Source organism: Sciurus carolinensis, chromosome 2 (assembly GCF_902686445.1).
Source record: "Sciurus carolinensis chromosome 2, mSciCar1.2, whole genome shotgun sequence".
Classification (NCBI taxonomy): domain Eukaryota; kingdom Metazoa; phylum Chordata; class Mammalia; order Rodentia; family Sciuridae; genus Sciurus; species Sciurus carolinensis.
Genome location: NC_062214.1, coordinates 140,030,011 through 140,046,734, shown reverse-complemented (window position 1 = coordinate 140,046,734; position 16,724 = coordinate 140,030,011). Strand labels below are relative to the sequence as shown.

General features: G+C 41.6%; 1 pseudogene; it reads right to left on the bottom strand.

Moving 5' to 3' along the window:
* Positions 1-1,828: 1,828 nt before the first annotated feature.
* Positions 1,829-3,372, bottom strand: LOC124976580 (retinoic acid receptor alpha-like; annotated as a pseudogene).
* Positions 3,373-16,724: the final 13,352 nt, after the last annotated feature.

Sequence of the window (16,724 nt, the reverse complement as noted above, 5' to 3'; positions counted from 1 at the left end):
TTAACTGTCTTAAATTTGTTGTAGATTGTTTCTTTTAAATCAGTTTATATCATTACTTAATTGATTTTAAAATAACAATATACATATTTTTAATTTCTAAGCATTTTAGTTTCAAATATCTTTTCATCCCTCCCCAAAAAGACATGGGTTGGTACAGTAATCATGAAAAGGAGATACAATCATGAGAGTCAAATGTCTGCTGCACTGACACTTATCAAAACCGGGATTTGTAAGTGGGGTTTCCAAACAGGACTTGTAGTAACAGGTTACTCTTGAAGAGGTTTACAGGAGTCAAACAAGCCTGCTAATACATTATGTACAGATATCCCATTCTGGAACTAATCTACAGGGACATCCCAATACCCACACCTTCTATCCCCAGAAAAATACTAAAACACCCCCAAAGTGCATTAGTTTTGTTTATATCAAAACAGCTTTCCCTTGCCCCATCCCACGCTTAAACCCTCCCACCCCATTTGAGCTTGGCCTCAAGTCTATTTTAACCAGGAAGTCATTAACAGAACAATATTTTGAGATATAATTGAGATACAATTCTTGAAAACATTATGCAAAGGGAAAGAATATAGTTTCATTTATATGCAATTCAAGAGTTGGTAAATCTATAGACTGAAAATAGGTTATTTTATAATATAATTTTTTTTTTTTTAGAATAAATATAACTTTATTCTTTATCCAGTAGATCTCAGTGGAAAGTCCAACAGTAGCAGGTGCGCCAGCAGGCTCCGGGGATGAGTCCCCAGCCCCGGGGCCAGGAGGGCTGGGCAGAGCCAGCTCTCCCAGTCCAGAGGTGCAGGGGTAAGGGAAGGGGATTCCCCATATACCTGTCCTGCAGGAAAAGAAGGGAGCACAGGTGTGGGGCAAGCCAGGATTGGGGGACAGGCCAGGGAAATGGAGGAACTCAGGCTAAGTGTATCAGCCCGTCAATTGTTGCGCAAGCACGTGTGTGTGTGTGTGTGTGTGTGTGTGTGTGTGTGTGTGTCCAGGGGCCCCTTGGGGGTGCCGGTGGCTGTGAGGCTGGGGGCAGGGGCAACTCAGACCACTGGCTGGCCCCTTCACAGTGGGTCTGGGGGCTTGGATGATGTGGGCCCAGACAGAGACATTGTAGAGCACTCACTCTACATGTCCCCAGGGACCCCAGCCCTTCCCCCTACCCCACTTCCATTGGGTGGAGGCAGATGCCAAAGGCCAGGACCCCCCCCTAAGGGTTGCACACCCAGCAGTTAGGCAAAGGGAAAAGGGGGCTGGATGCTCCCCCTGCTGAGGGGAAGACAGGCCTTGGAAAGTTAGTACATAACAGTATTAAAGAGATAACTGAAGAGGAAGGCTGAGGAGGAGGGCTGGAGGGACAGGGACACGGAGCGAGAGGGGGAGCTCTTCTGAGCCACTCCCCTCCCCCAGGACCCACCCGCCTCCAGTTCTGGATCCAGCTCCCCCCAATACACAGCACAAATTCCTTCAGTATAAATGTGCTTAAAATGAAAATTCTTATTAAAAAAATCAAAACAAAAAAATTAAAAAACAAAACCAGTGAGAATTAATACCTGGGTGTTGGTATGGCAGGGTATAACAGGGGGAACCCCCCACCCGGCAACCCCTCTGTCACCAACTGAGGCAGGGGCAGGTTTCCAAGCAGGGAGCAATGGCTTGAGTTCGGAGGATGGGGAGCCAGGTCCCGGCATTGCTGGTGATGAAGACATGGCAAGGTGGCCAGGGCTGTCTCCACAAACACACGGTCCAGGCCTGGGTCTTCTCTCAGCTCACTGCCCGGCCCCTGACATCAGCACAGGCTGCAGAGCAGGGCAGTCCATCACAAGCCCAGGCCTTTGTCCAAAAAGTTGCTGCCTCCTCCCTCCTGTCCCCTGGGAAGGTCCCCAGTTCTGTCTGGGAGGCCGAAGGGGTCAGGGCTGGCAGGGTTGCATGGTTGGTAGGAGGCAGAGAGAGCCGGGACATGGGGCCAGGGCTGTGTCCAAGGGGTGTGGTGGTCATGGCAAGTGGTGGCTGGGCTGCTTCTGTTGGAGCTGGGGTTGAGGCTGGGGCTACAGCTGCCTGGTCGGGGGGCCAGGCCACCCCTGTCCCTTCCCCCAGCTGTCCGCTCAGAGTGTCCAAGCCCTCTGAGTTCTCCAGCATTTCCTGGATAAGAGGTGGCATGGAGCCTGGGATCTCCATCTTCAGGGTGATCACTCGCTCAGCCCCCTTGGCACTGATGCTTCACAGGTCCGTGATCTTCATCAGCATGTTGGGGAACATGTGGGGACGGCTGGGCCTCCGTTTCCGCACATAGACCTTCAGCGCCTCAAGCAGTGGTTCCTGCAGCATGTCTACCCTGTCTGGCTGCTCCAGGTCCTGCTGGTCTCCGCAGATGAGGCAGATGGCACTGAGCAGACCAGTCTTAGCATCATCCATCTCCAGGGACAGCAGCTGGTTGGTGAAGGCAAAGACCAGGTCCGTGAGGGGGACGAAGCCAGCGTTGTGCATCTGGGTTCAATTCAGGGTCAGCCCGTCCGAGAAGGTCATTGTGTCCTGCTCAGGTGTGTACCATGTGCAGATCCCCAGGATCAGGATGTCCAGACAGGCAGCCTTGAGGAGGGTGATCTGGTCGGCAATGGTGAGGGTGGTAAAACTGGGCAGCTGCTTGGCGAACTCCACAGTCTTAATGATGCACTTGGTGGAGAGTTCACAGAACTTGTCCCAGAGGTCAATGTCCAGAGACACACGCTGTTCTGAGCTGTCATTCATAGTATATTTGCTCAGCTGGCAGAGGGCAGGGAAGTTTTCCTGGTGGGCCTTGCACACCTTCTCAATGAGCTCCCCCACCTCAGGCGTCAAGGTGTAGCTCTTGGAGTACTTGGGCTTGGGCACCTCCTTCTTCTTCTTGTTTCAGTCGTTCCTCACAGACTCCCGGGACATGCCCACTTCGAAGCACTTCTGCAGCTGGCAGTACTGGCAGCGGTTCCGGGTCACCTTGTTGATGATGCAGTTCTTGTCCCAGTGACGTGTACACCATGTTCTTCTGGATACTGTGGTGGAAGAAGCCCTTGCAGCCCTGACTCCATAGTGGCAGCCTGAGGATTTGTCTTGACAGACAAAGCAAGGCTTGTAGATGTGAGGCAGAGGGGGTGGTGAGGGAGGGCTGGGCACTATCTCGTTGGAACTGCTGCTCTGGGTCTCGATGGTGGCTGGGGATGGTGTGCTGTATCCGCTAACTGGAAGCTGGTGCTGGAGAGTGGTCAGAGGACCTGGTGGGGAGAGTCCACTCAGCGTAGGAGGGAAGAAGAAGGCGTAGGGAGGCACTGGGTACCCATTTAGGTGCCCTCCCCCAGGTGTTGGGCGGGAGCTGCTGTTGCTGGCCATGCCAAGCAGCAGGTCAGAAGGACAGGCAGACAGTCTGGCAGGTGCTGTGGCAGGCTTCAGGCTGCCCCTCCTTGGGACATTGTACCTGAGCCTAGAGGGGGTTTGGGTGGTCAGCCCACCCCCCTCTTCTGTCCTGAAGCTGCTGTCCAATGTTCAAACCAATGTCAACCTTCTGGAGCACCCACCCTAGTCGGAGGCCAGGAGGGTTGGAGGATATCCCAAGACTCAGTCCTTTGGTCAGCAGTTCTGTGAACTGTCACTTTCCTGGGAAGGTTCAGAGTTGGTCTTCAGGGTACCAAAAGGGTTGCCACTCCTTGATGGGTCCCGGCTAGGCGGCTGGGGGTGGGGCATGGCCTGTGGTGCTCGAAGCAGGGGGACACAACACGTCTGTTGAGTCAGCGGGCACGGTGTCTGTCCTAACCTGGCGCCTGGGCGCTGCTTGGCGTCAGGGTTGTGGGGTCCCGGGAGAGGAGCTGTCCGGGGGGCCGCGGCTGGGGGGCGCGGGGTGATGGCAGCAGCCATGGTGAGTCACATGTGGAGCTAATTGTTTTTAATAGATGTTTTCATACCTGCCTCTTATTTTTTAATTATTTTATTTTATAGTTTTATAATAAAACAAGATGAAATAAATAACTTTTAAATACATAACATGTACAACTTTTGAATAACATGTTTTAACATTGCCTGTTTATATGTGTTGAGTCTTCTAGGGGCTGGATAATTAAAAAATCTGCAAACTCATGTGAATTTGGTGAAGAGATTTCTCAGACCCCTTCCCACTCTTTTCTAGTTGCTATAAAACACTATGGTTTGAGGATTTAGTGATCTTGTTCTATGAAGTTAGGTGTTTTCTGAGTTTAAATTTTTAATTTATTTAAAAATATCTCAAAACTTTGAAGAAGTATTGTGTTGGACATTCAGCTGATGCTGCCAAGAACCCCACTGTCACAATGCCAAGAGGATGTCATCTGCACTGGAGGAGGCAAACACACAGGAACACTGACCAGTGCTGCCACACTCCAGGGAAGCACCGTGTGGGCAGCATCTCAAATGGCCAGAAGCCTAAAGTGCAGAAGGCAAGAAGTCCTGCAGTGGAGAAGACAGACTAATGCAGCGAGCTGTCACGGCTAGGACCATGTGCAGCTTTCCTGGATGTTGACGATAGATCTTTCACCCACAAACTCTTTATGTATGACTCATAGTAAAATGTCTAAAAAGATACAATTATCTTTTTCAACCTACCCAAACATATCTCTTGCCTTTTATTTACTTATTAGGAGAAAATTGTGATTTAAGTAATTTACCTTCCTCAGTACTTTGTATGAATCTGGAAGAAGGATGAATTGAGAGGTGGGTGTTTTACTCGGATTAATACCTGTTTTCCTACTGCTGGGATGGAGGCATCTTTGTAGTTGACTATGGCAGAACCTGCTAGTAGACTACTAGTTGACCTGTCTAATTACTCCTTTTTCCAACAAACAAAATCCTGTGTTTATGTATGTGCTTGTGTGTATGTGTATATCTGGCAGCTGGCCAGATTAGTCTTCCTTGTGGCTAGCTGAATGTAACTGAGTTGTGAGAGAGTGGGTGTTGACTTTTGAGTTGGCCTTCCTAACTTCGTTAGAAGCTGAGATCTGCATCCTCTTTGACTTTCTGTTTTTCTTCCTTCTGCTGCCTGGAAGGTGTGTGTGAACTCTGTTGTTCTAGCAGTCATCTTTGTCTATGAGATGACCTAGAGGATGGAAGTTTTATGATTAGAGAGTAGAACCTACAGATAGAAGACATTTGGTTTCCTCTTGACCATGGAATGGCATTACTAATCTTGGATGGTATATCATTAGACTTCTTTTAGCAGAGAAAGATAAACTGTTACTTTATTTAATTCTTTTTTTTTTTTGTCCTAGTGCTTGTTCTAATCCCAACAGACAGAGTAGGACTTACCTATGACTGAGAAGCACTGAGCACAGGCAAATTTAATTTTGTATTTTGGCTGAGAAGAAGTTTTAAAACCTCCAAAACACATAGAAAAAAAATTGGGTCAATAACCGAAGGTAAATCAGAAGTGAATAATATTGATTGAGAATGAGTAAGTCAGAGCCAACACATTTGGAGCTAGAGATTAAAAAAGAATTCCAACACTGTTAGGATAGAGGGAAAGTTTAAGGGTTCATCTGTAACCAGGGTTCTCCTCCTCATTGTTGAAGTAAAGCCTAGATAAACATTAATATGCTATCAGGGGTTCAAAATTTCAGCACTGTTCTCCACTGACTGCTCTCCTAGATTGTCCAGATACTTGGAGTACACTACAGATCTGGCAGGATACACTTCTTGTATTAGACCTGCCTTTTCCCTAGGGTCAGATGGCCAAGGCTAAAGGTCAAGGACTTAGTGGATTGGATATAATAATAATTGTTAAATATGAGACAAAGGTGTGTAAAAACAGATAGTTAAGAAGTGAGCCACGGAGGTGAAACATTTCGCCTATCAAAGGGGCTCAAGTAGCCATCCTCCAGCTCCAGCATGTGCGAGTAGGGTAGGTTTTCATGAAGGAGAGGCAGGCATAACTCCTTCTCCCTGAATGTCTTCTAAAACTGAAGATATTGGTGCTCATAACAACAAAAAAAAATCAGTTCTCTTGGGAGTTCAGAGTGTCCTGAGAGGCAGGGTATGGTATTAATGAATAAACTGGCTGGGCTTGCTGTAAAATGAACCATTCATATGAGCTGATCTATTTGAGTTTCATGATCTCTTATTTGCAATCTTGCAATGTGTTCTGGAGTTGCAAATGATTTTGGATTTCAGAAAGGATAATAGTACATATAATTCAGCAAGGTATGTGGCAATAGGTTGTAATCTGTATTTATGCAGTAAAATGATGGGATTAAAAGCAATCAATAACATGCATCAGTTTACTTTGCCACCAAGTAATTTATAATGAAGTGTCTCTGTTTCAGAGTTTCTTGGATTTTGACATTGTAGACAAGAAGCTATGGATCATTACCACCAGGGAAGCATTATGTCCATAGGAGGGGTGAAAGTCTGAGGTGAAGTTTGTATTTGCAGACTAAAAGTCTCTCTACTGGCAAGTTTGTCTTTACCAGCAGTAGCTGGGTTAAATGATGAACATCCCCTTATAAATGTGAAGTGTGTTGGACCACACACCAATTTTTCTTTTACCCCCATCCACATTCTTAAACTTTTAATTTTTATTCACCTTTTATGGGGTAGTGGATTACAAGTAATTTTAGGTCCCTGATTGTTACATTTTATGAGACCTGGCATTTCTGAGACTGTGTTTCTGTTTTCTTCACATGTTAATGATACACTGCCTGAGTAGTATAGGATAGTTTTTCTTTCTTAAAATGATGTAGACATTTATCTATTGTTTTAACTGTGTACATTTATTTATTTGTGCATATTATTGTGTATTTACTTGTAACTAACTCATTTCTTTGCATAAATGCTTATTCGATACTTGATTACAATTTAAAAAATTGCCAGGATGTGTCCATTATTAATTTTACTTGGAGTATGATGAGATCTTCAGTTATGTATACATTTCAGCTAAATTGTTTTTTCCTTGAATTATCATGTCTGTGCCACTTGTTTTGATTTCCTCTTAGGGTCTATCTATAGTTTTTGATTTGGAGTTTTTTTCTCCATCCTCACTATCTAACATGCCTTTATTGTTTCCAGCTATTTGTCCCTGTCCTTTGTCTTATGGAAGAATTTTCAGTTTTGTAGTTCATATTACTAATGTGTTTTTCTCCAGGATAAATTCTTCTCTAGTGTACATTTAAACCCTCATTGCCTTATTCATTTTCTTACCTCATATGTGCATTTTCATTTTTGTTTTTTCATATTTTCCTGTTAATCTTACTCATTTTTCACTTCAGCATACTCTCACCTTGTGATGTACCCTATATCCTTATTATCAAAGTTTTCTAGGATGTTAATTTGGTTTCCATAGCAAATGATTTTTCAGAAAACAGTTCTTCCTTTCCATCTTTAAGATTATTTTATTTTTAAGTTTTAAAAGATAGGTTCAATGTTACTTTTGTTGTTTTTCTTTCAGTTTCTACCACTGGATCTCCTCCCCAGATCTAGGTGTCAGTCAAAGCCTCCTCTCAGATAGCATCAAGGGAAGTTGATGCATGTAGCCCTGTTCTCAGTGGTCTAGGTATTTATCTGGGGCAGCTGTGATCATCTTCTGATTCAGTGTGTATTTGTCTGATTCTTTAAGGCAACAGGCTGTGCAAAAGCTGCAGCCTTTCCCTAGCACCATTGACCAGGGTCTGTCCTGCATTGCTGCCTTTGTAAAAGTTTATTTTTGAGAACATAAATATTTTAGAATGATGAGCTATTCTGGGAGTTCAATCCCCCTGTGTGTAGGAAGACGGTATGCGGAGGTGGAGGTAGAGCTGGGTAGGAGTACATGGATAGTTTAACAGCGGTTTGCTTCCTCAAAAGTCAGCACTTTTGTCTAGGGGTCAGCTGCCTGTTTTACTGTTTGGTTTGTATGAAGGTCTCTGAGTAAGGGATAGATAGTGGGTATAGGGACAGTATTTCAGTTTTCTTTTGGGTAGAAAGAAGGGCTATGTTCCACAGTGAAGAATGGGTTCATCACTGATCATTCTATTTTCATGCTACATGTGAGAAGAATAAATATATGCTTTTCCCAAATGGGATTTAAGCCTAAAATGGCATCATCATCTGTATTTTGCAAACATTAGTAATGTATGAGACCCTGTTAAAGAATTGATTTCTTATAAGTCCCCAGCATTGACTTGAAATGCTTTTATGATGTTATTTCTCAAAATGTACAAATCTAAAACCAAGGAAAATTAGCAGAATAAATACACACACCTCCCCAGAAAAATCAATAAAGTTAATTTAATGTGACATAATTTTTTTTTGATGAAACTAAATTGTAAGCACATTAAATGTATACTGACTTATAACTTACAGATTCTATTGGTTTCAGCATATCTAAACTACTGCTTGCTATATGGCAACAATAGACAATATACTTGGAAAGTTTTGATATGGTAATCTATTTTTGGATGTTGGGTTTAAAAAACAGTTGTACTGGATTTCATCCTATGAATGAACATTTTTCCTCACAAATGGATTTTTTCCCCCATTAAGAAAAAAATAAAGGGAAATGGAGACAATAATAATATCCCAAGTTTAGTTCAAGAATATACTTTGGGCTGGGTGTGGGGACACATGCCTATACTCCCAGCGACTTGGGAGGCTAAGGCAGGAGGATTGTGAGTTCAAAGTCAGCCTCAGCAATTTAGCAAGGTCCTAAGCAACTCAGTGAGCCCTTATAAGTCAGCCCTTATAAGTCTATAAGGGCTGAGGATGTGACTTAGTGGTCGAGTGCCCCTAAGTTCAATCCGTGGTACCTGCCCCCCCGCCAAATATACTTTAGCTCAAAAATCAAACAATAATTTAACAGGATGTACACACACAATCTAATTTATTAAATGTATTCCTTTCAGTTAGAAAAAAGTAATTGAGTCAGTAGAAGGTTGTGGGTACGCTATCCTCTGCCTGGGTCACAGACATAAAAAAGGCTCTAAGGTAGAGGGGTCAGTGAGAGGCTAGTTTTGCTCTAACAGACCAGAGTGCGTGTGTGTGTGTGTGTGTGTGTGTGTGTGTGTACCTCATTCATGGCATGAGGCTGCCGTTGGCATTATATCCATTCATTTGTGATGATGTCTTATACTTCTACCTGCTAAAGAAAAAAGGGAATACAAACTGCCAAGGTACAACCCAGGAGAGGGAATGTCCCTGTACCTAGATGGTCTCCTGTTTTGAGAACCAGAGTGGAATTCATAGGTTATGTTAATTCATGCATCATGACGTAATTTTTTTTTTTGTTTCTTTATAACCACTTTCCTACTATATTGAACCCATCCCACTTTTACTTTAAGTGCCCAGTGTGTGAATCCTTAAATATGTTGAACCATGTGAGTAGGCTAGAGAGAACTGAAATAGTTGCAAAAATACTGAATTTTTCTCATAGAAGTCATCCAGCTGCATACACTACCAGGAGAGGAATGGAGTGTTATGGAATGGTCACAGTGTACAGTGAATGTCTTTAGGTCTGGTCAGAGAGGTCTGGTTAGTGTGATTGCACTTGTAGTGGATTACCAGATAATTCAAGATCCTAGTTTGAGAAATACTGAATTCATTCACTCTACTTCAGTATGTATTCCTTCTGGATTCCAGTAGATTTATTCATTCATTTAATGAGTGTGTTCAGTTTCTACTAGGCTAGGTGAGGTATGACTTCAGAGTGTTGGGGACACAACAGGAAACCAAACAAAGTGCATTCCCTCATGGAGTTATAGTCTAAATAATAAAAAAATAGATAATTTTTGACCTAAGTGCTACGAGAAAATATAATACAGAACTAGTGATAATGACTAGGGAAGAGATGGTTGTGGTTAAGATAGGTTTTTTTTTTTTTTTGAAGAGATTGTCTACCAGTCTCAATTTTGGCAAAATTATGAAAAAGTTGAACTTCTTCAAGACTTTCAGAAGTCTTCATGGGAAGAATGGAGGGGTGGTATCAGGACCTGGTAGGAACTGGAGATAGGAAATAGCCCATGTTTCATACTCTATCTATATCTTTAATTATTGGATTAAAAATGTAAACATTGATAATGACTTGATCATGTACTGTGACAGTAACAGAGTTAATATGGTAATTCTAAGGTTCTGAATTTACTAGTGTTCTCTGTTGAACCACACCCTCTGATTTTTCTATTTATTTTTCTCTTTTCATTAGCATCATGAAAGAAGTTAGTGTGATTTTTTTCAAGTTAGACTACTTCTTATCCCTTCTTTGCTCTCTTTAGAACATTGTAGAGTGGATGTGGTGTAATAAAATGTGCTAAGAGCTTACTCCTCGCTGTGTACTCCTGTGAAGCACCCTCAGCTAGGAAGAAAGCTTTTCAGAGGGATGAGGATAGGACAGATATATATTTTTTTCCCTACAGGTAGCAAATGTTTTACTTCTACTTCCTCTAAAAAGTAACTCAGAGTTATGAAGTTATTTTCAATTTTTAGGAAAAATATCTGTCTGCAACTCAAATATTTTACGAGCTTTTAGGATACTGCCAGATAAAGTAGATGTTTTGGCAAAATTGCATTTTATGATGGTGATATAACTTATGATATGGGATTTTTGAGATTTATGGTTTTGAATTTTTGTAATGTGCAGCATGAGTGCATAGATCCAAAGTAGCAGGCAGTTCTTATTTCTCTCCAGAATTCCCCCCTTTAAATCTCAGCACTGCCTTTTCAATGTTTCTGATTACCAGACATTGATCTCTTATATTACCTTGTAGTCCTTTCATGACCAACCCCTGTTATGGTTATGAACTTGCTATTTTCTGGGATTTCTAGAAGATATTTTCCACAATTGGACAGGGTCTTCTTATCTTTTATGTGCTCTCATAATTGCTTCCTTTTCCCTTTAGAGAGATGAGGTGGAAATTGGGCCGTATAGTGAAATGAGAGAATTTCCACTGGGGGACTGGGCGAGATTGGCGAGTCTCAGACGCCCCACCTGGAACAGGGCGGGCAGGGGCAGGCATGGGGCCGGCAGGGGGCTTGGTTTAGATCTGGGGTGATGTCCATGGTACACCCTGCTCCCAAGGAGAAAGGGAAACCCTCCCTCAATCCAGGATCCCATGTCAGGAGAACAGAAGACAAAGCAGAAGGGGCTTTCATCTATTCATCTATTTTCAAAAATACCTTTGAAGATATTTTGGTTAAAGGGCAATATGATACTTTTCACAGAGGTAAAATGCAAAGAAAGTAGTTCTTAAAATCCAGTAATTAAAATGATGTACCTTGGTATTGGATCCTTTCATGATGTCGTGGGAAGGGGATTGTGGCAGAAGCAGGTTATGGAGAATGAGACAGCAAAGTTGCAAATCTGAGTCAAACTTTAGAATATAAAAATTTTACTCAAAATCAAAACTTAGCTTATTGCTTCTGATGATGAGGGAGCAGCTTGTATCAAATTAATTTATAGTTACCCATGATAAACTGAATAAAATATGAAAAACAACTATTTGAAGATGGGACAGCAACTAAATACAATATGAATTAAAGATTATTTTTAGTGTTTTTAAAGTTGTAGATGGACACAATACATTTATTTATTTATTTATTTATTTATTTATTTATTTATTTATTTAATGTGGTGCTGAGGATCCAACCCAATGCCTCACATGTGCTAGGCAAGTGTTTTACCGCTAAACCACAACCCCAGCCCCACTTAAAAATTTGTAATGACTCTCTCCAAGTAGACAAAAATAAGTAAGAGGAGAGAAGATCTGAAAAATACTATTTACTAACATGGCCTAATTGACATAGGGCACTGATGCTGAAAATGGCAGAACAGACATTATTTTGAAATGCACAAGGAATTTCTCAGATCATCAAAACATATTCCCAGTCCTAAGTCCAAATAGATTTTAAAAGATTGAAATTTTACAGACTTTCTGACCATAATGAATTAAATTGGAAATCAATAATAATAAGATACCAGAGGAATCTCTCATTATTTGGAAATTAAATAATACTCTTCTAAGTAACCTATGTATGTTAGTCAGCTTTTCACTGCTGTGGAAAAAAAAAGAAAACCCTGAGAAAAACAACTTGCAGGAGGAAAGATTTATTTTGACTCACAGTTTCAGAGGTTTTAATCCATGGTCAGCGGGCTCCATTGTTTTGGGCCTGATGTGAGGCAGAACATCATGGCAGAAGGCATGGCAGATGAAAGCCACTCAGCTCCTGGCAGGTAGGCAGTGTGCGTGTGTGTGTATGTGTGGGGGGGTGGTAGAGACGGAGAGGAAGAAAGAAGGAAGGAAGGAAGATGGAAGGAGGAAGGAGGAAGAGGAAGGAAGAGGAGGAAAGAGGAAGAGGAAGAGAAGGAAGAGGAGGAAGGAGGAGGAGGGGGAGAGGAAGGAGGAGAGAGAAAAAAAGAGGAAGGATTTAGAAACAAGATATAGTCCCCAGGGCATGCCTCCAAGGACCTACTCCCTTCTACTAGGACCCACCGCCTACATTTTCTACCACTTCCCAGTAGTTCATTCAAATGAAGAATTTCTCAATGAGGTCAGAGTCCTCATGAACCAGTCACTTCCCAGGGGCCCGACTCTGAACCCTGCTGCCTTGGGGAACTAATCTATGACACATAAACCTTTGGGGCACAATCCAGATCCAAACCATAACACCATGGATCAGAAAAGACATCACATTGAGGAACTGGAAAATATTTTTAAATGAATGATTATGGAAATGTATATCAAAAGCTGTGGGATACAGCTAACAATAGTCCAGAGGAAAGGTTCAACCTTTAAATACACATATTAGGGAAGAAGAAAGTTTTAATACCAGTGTTACAAATTTCTGCCTTACAAATCTCAAAAAAGAAGAGAAAGCAGAACTTAGAGAGAAAAATAAGGGAAAAAAACCAAATAAAATTAATGAAGTAAAAGTTGATTTGTTGTAAACATTAATAAAATAGACCTCTAGCAAGAGTCAGAGAGAGACAGGGATGGGGGGAGGAGGGAAGAAGTGAGTGAACACAAATTGATAAGATGAAAGAGAAGATACCACTGCAGGTATTACAAGGAAACCAAGAGAACATAATAAACAATTTGTTTTAGTGAAGTACACTCTCCTGTAGCTTCTGAGGATGATGCATGGAAGGTAATTTATTTTTTGAAAGCTTATATATTTTAAAATGTTTTGTTTATTTTCATACCTGATAGTTTGGCTGGATATAGAATCCTAAATTGGACACAATTTTCTGTCATATTTAAAGACAGTGTCATTCAGCTTCTAAGTATGGTTGTTGAAAAACCTGATCCTTTTGCAATGCTTAAATTTTGAATGGAATCTTTTAATCTAAAGCTATCAGGATCTAGACGTTACGGTAGATCTAAAAGTACAAAATAATCCTTGACACCAAGTGTAATCTTGCAGTTTGAAAACCCATATTCTTTAATTCTGGGAATTATTTCTTTAATAGTTTTTTTTTCTCTGTTCTCTCTGTCATTTCCAGTGATCTTATTCCTATTGTTCATGTTTTGCTGGTTTCAAACCTTTTGGAAGAAATAGGCAAAAAAAAAAAAAAAAAAAAAAAAAAAAAAGCTTTTTAAAACTCCCAGCTCTTTTGCTAAAATTTTAAAGTTTCTTCTTTTTTAAAGTTTCAAGCACTCTGGAGGTGGGCCCCGCCCACACAGCCAGCTTCTCCAGGTTCTCGGAACGGAACCGGCCCACTAGTGAGAGCCTTTCTGACCAGAACAAGCTCCAAGTCCTGGAGCCAGCGCAGCGCAGCGTACTCCGGCACGCAAGCAGCTTCAGGGACCAGGATAGGGCAGCCAGAGACTTCCCCAAGTAGCCTGGACCCCTGCAGTGGGAGGTGCCTTTCAAGGCTAGCTTCTCAGACCAGACCGTCCAGTGAGAGGCTTTCTACATAGAACCAGCCACAAGTCCCCGAACCAACAGAGAGCTTCGATCCGCAAGCAGCCTCTGGGATCAGGGCAGGGCAGCCAGAGATCTCTTCAGGCGGCTCTGCCCACTCCGGCCACAGGCTCTTTTCATGGGGGGATCCAAGATGGCGGCCTAGAGGGTGACTGCACCCCCAGTCGCTCCAGAACCCAGGAGTTAAGAAGGGGAGGCATTGAGAGACTCGGACTGAAATAGAGCCACAGGTGAGTCTGCCCACTGGGTAAAGCTCGGCCCGGGTGGCAGGCACAGATAGGGGTGGCTTATCAGAGCAGGGCAGGGCAGCTAGAGTCTTCCCCAGGTAGCCTTCCACACTCCGGTGGTGGGCTCCTTCCACATGGCCAGCTGCACGGTGCAGGCCCCCAGTGAGAGCCTTTCTGCACAGAGCCAGCTCCAAACCCTGCAACCAGTAGGGGGTTAGGGGCAGCTTTCTTCGGATGCACTGCATTATCAAATTCCTCCAAGACATCAGGCTACTGAAGGCTGGGAGGTGATACACTGGAAATCTACTGGGACACTATAAGCCAATAGCAGAAATCTGCAATATCTCAGGGTCCCACTGACAGCTGACCAATATGAGAAAACAAGGGAAGAAAATGTCCCAAACAAACCTAGATACTAAATCAATAAAACCCAATGACAGCACAGCAGAAGAAATGTCAGAAAGGGAGTTCAGAATGTACGTAATTAAAACGATCAGGGAAGCAAATGAGGAGATGAAAGAGCAAATGCAGGCATTGAAGGAGGAGATGAAAGAGCAAATGCAGGCATTAAATGATCGCACCAATCAACAGTTAAAAGACCAAATACGGGAAGCAAGAGATCATTTCAATAAAGAGTTAGAGATACTGAAAAAAAAGCAAACTGAAATACTTGAAATGAAGGAAACAATAAACCAAGTTAAAAACTCCATAGAAAGCATAACCAATAGGATAGAACACCTGGAAGACAGACCTCAGACATTGAAGACAAATTATTTAATCTTGAAAACAAAGTTGGCCAAACAGAGAAGATGGTAAGAAATCATGAACAGAATCTACAAGAATTATGGGATATCATGAAAAGGCCAAATTTAAGAATTATTGGGATTGAGGAAGGCTTAGAGAAACAAACCAAAGGAATGAACAATCTATTCAATGAAATAATATCAGAAAATTTCCCAAATTTGAAGAATGAAATGGAAAACCAAGTACAAGAGGCTTATAGAACTCCAAACATACAAAATTACAACAGACCCACACCAAGGCACATTATTATGAAAATACCTAACATACAAAACAAAGACAGAATTTTAAAGGCCACGAGAGAAAAGAATCAAATTACATTCAGAGGAAAACCAATGAGAATATCAGCAGATTTTTCAATCCAGACCCTAAAAGCTAGAAGGGCCTGGAACAACATATACCAAACCCTGAAAGAAAACGGATGCCAACCAAGAATCTTATACCCAGCAAAACTTACCTTCAAATTTGACGATGAAATAAGATCCTTCCATGATAAACAAAAGCTAAAGGAATTTACAAAAAGAAAGCCAGCATTACAGAACATTCTCAGCAAAATATTCCATGAGGAAGAGATGAAAAACAATGATGCAAATCAGCAACAGGAGGTGCTAGCCTAAAGGAATAGCCAAATAAAGGAGAAACCAAATCATGTCAAAAACAAAAATGAGTCAAATGACTGGGAATACAAATCATATCACAATAATAACCCTGAATGTTAATGGCCTGAACTCATCAATAAAAAGACATAGACTGGCAGATTGGATTAAAAAGAAAAATCCAACAATATGCTGCCTGCAAGAGACTCATCTCATAGAAAGAGACACCCATAAACTAAAGGTGAAAGGATGGGGAAAAACATACCATGCACACGGACACAGCAAAAAAGCTGGAGTATCCATCCTCATTTCAGATAATGTGGACTTCAAGCCAAAACTAGTCAGAAGGGATAAAGGACATTACATACTGCTTAAGGGAAGCATAAATCAGCAAGACATAACAATCATAAATATGTATGCCCCGAACATTGGCTCATCCATGTACGTCAAACAAGTCCTTCTCAATTCCAGAAATCAAATAGACCACAACACAATAATACTAGGCGATTTTAACACACCTCTCTCACCACTGGATAGATCGTCCAAACAAAAATTGAATAAAGAAACTACAGATTTCAACAACACAATCAACAACTTAGACTTAACGGACATATATAGAATATACCATCCAACAAAGAATGAATACACTTTCTTCTCAGCAGCACATGGATCCTTCTCTAAAATAGACCATATATTATGCCACAAAGCTACTGTTAGCAAATACAAGAAGATAGAGATACTACCTTGTACTCTATCAGATCATAATGGATTGAAATTAGAAATAAATGACAGAATAAAAAACAGAAACTTCTCCAATACCTGGAGATTAAATAATACACTATTATATGATGAATGGATAACAGAAGACATCAGGAGGGAACTAAAAAAATTCTTAGAAGTAAACGAGAACAAAGACACATCATATCAAAATCTCTGGGACACTATGAAAGCAGTACTTAGAGGAAGATTTATTTCATGGGGTGCATTCAAAAAAAGAAGTAGAAATCAACAAATAAACGCCTTAACACTACAGCTTAAAGCGCTAGAAAAAGAAGAGCAGACCAATACCAAAAGTAGTAGAAGACAGGAAATAGTTAAAATCAGAGCCGAAATCAATGAAATCAAAACAAAAGAAAAAATTGGAAAAATTAACAAAATAAATAGTTGGTTCTTTGAAAAAATAAATAAACTTGATAAACCCTTAGCCACA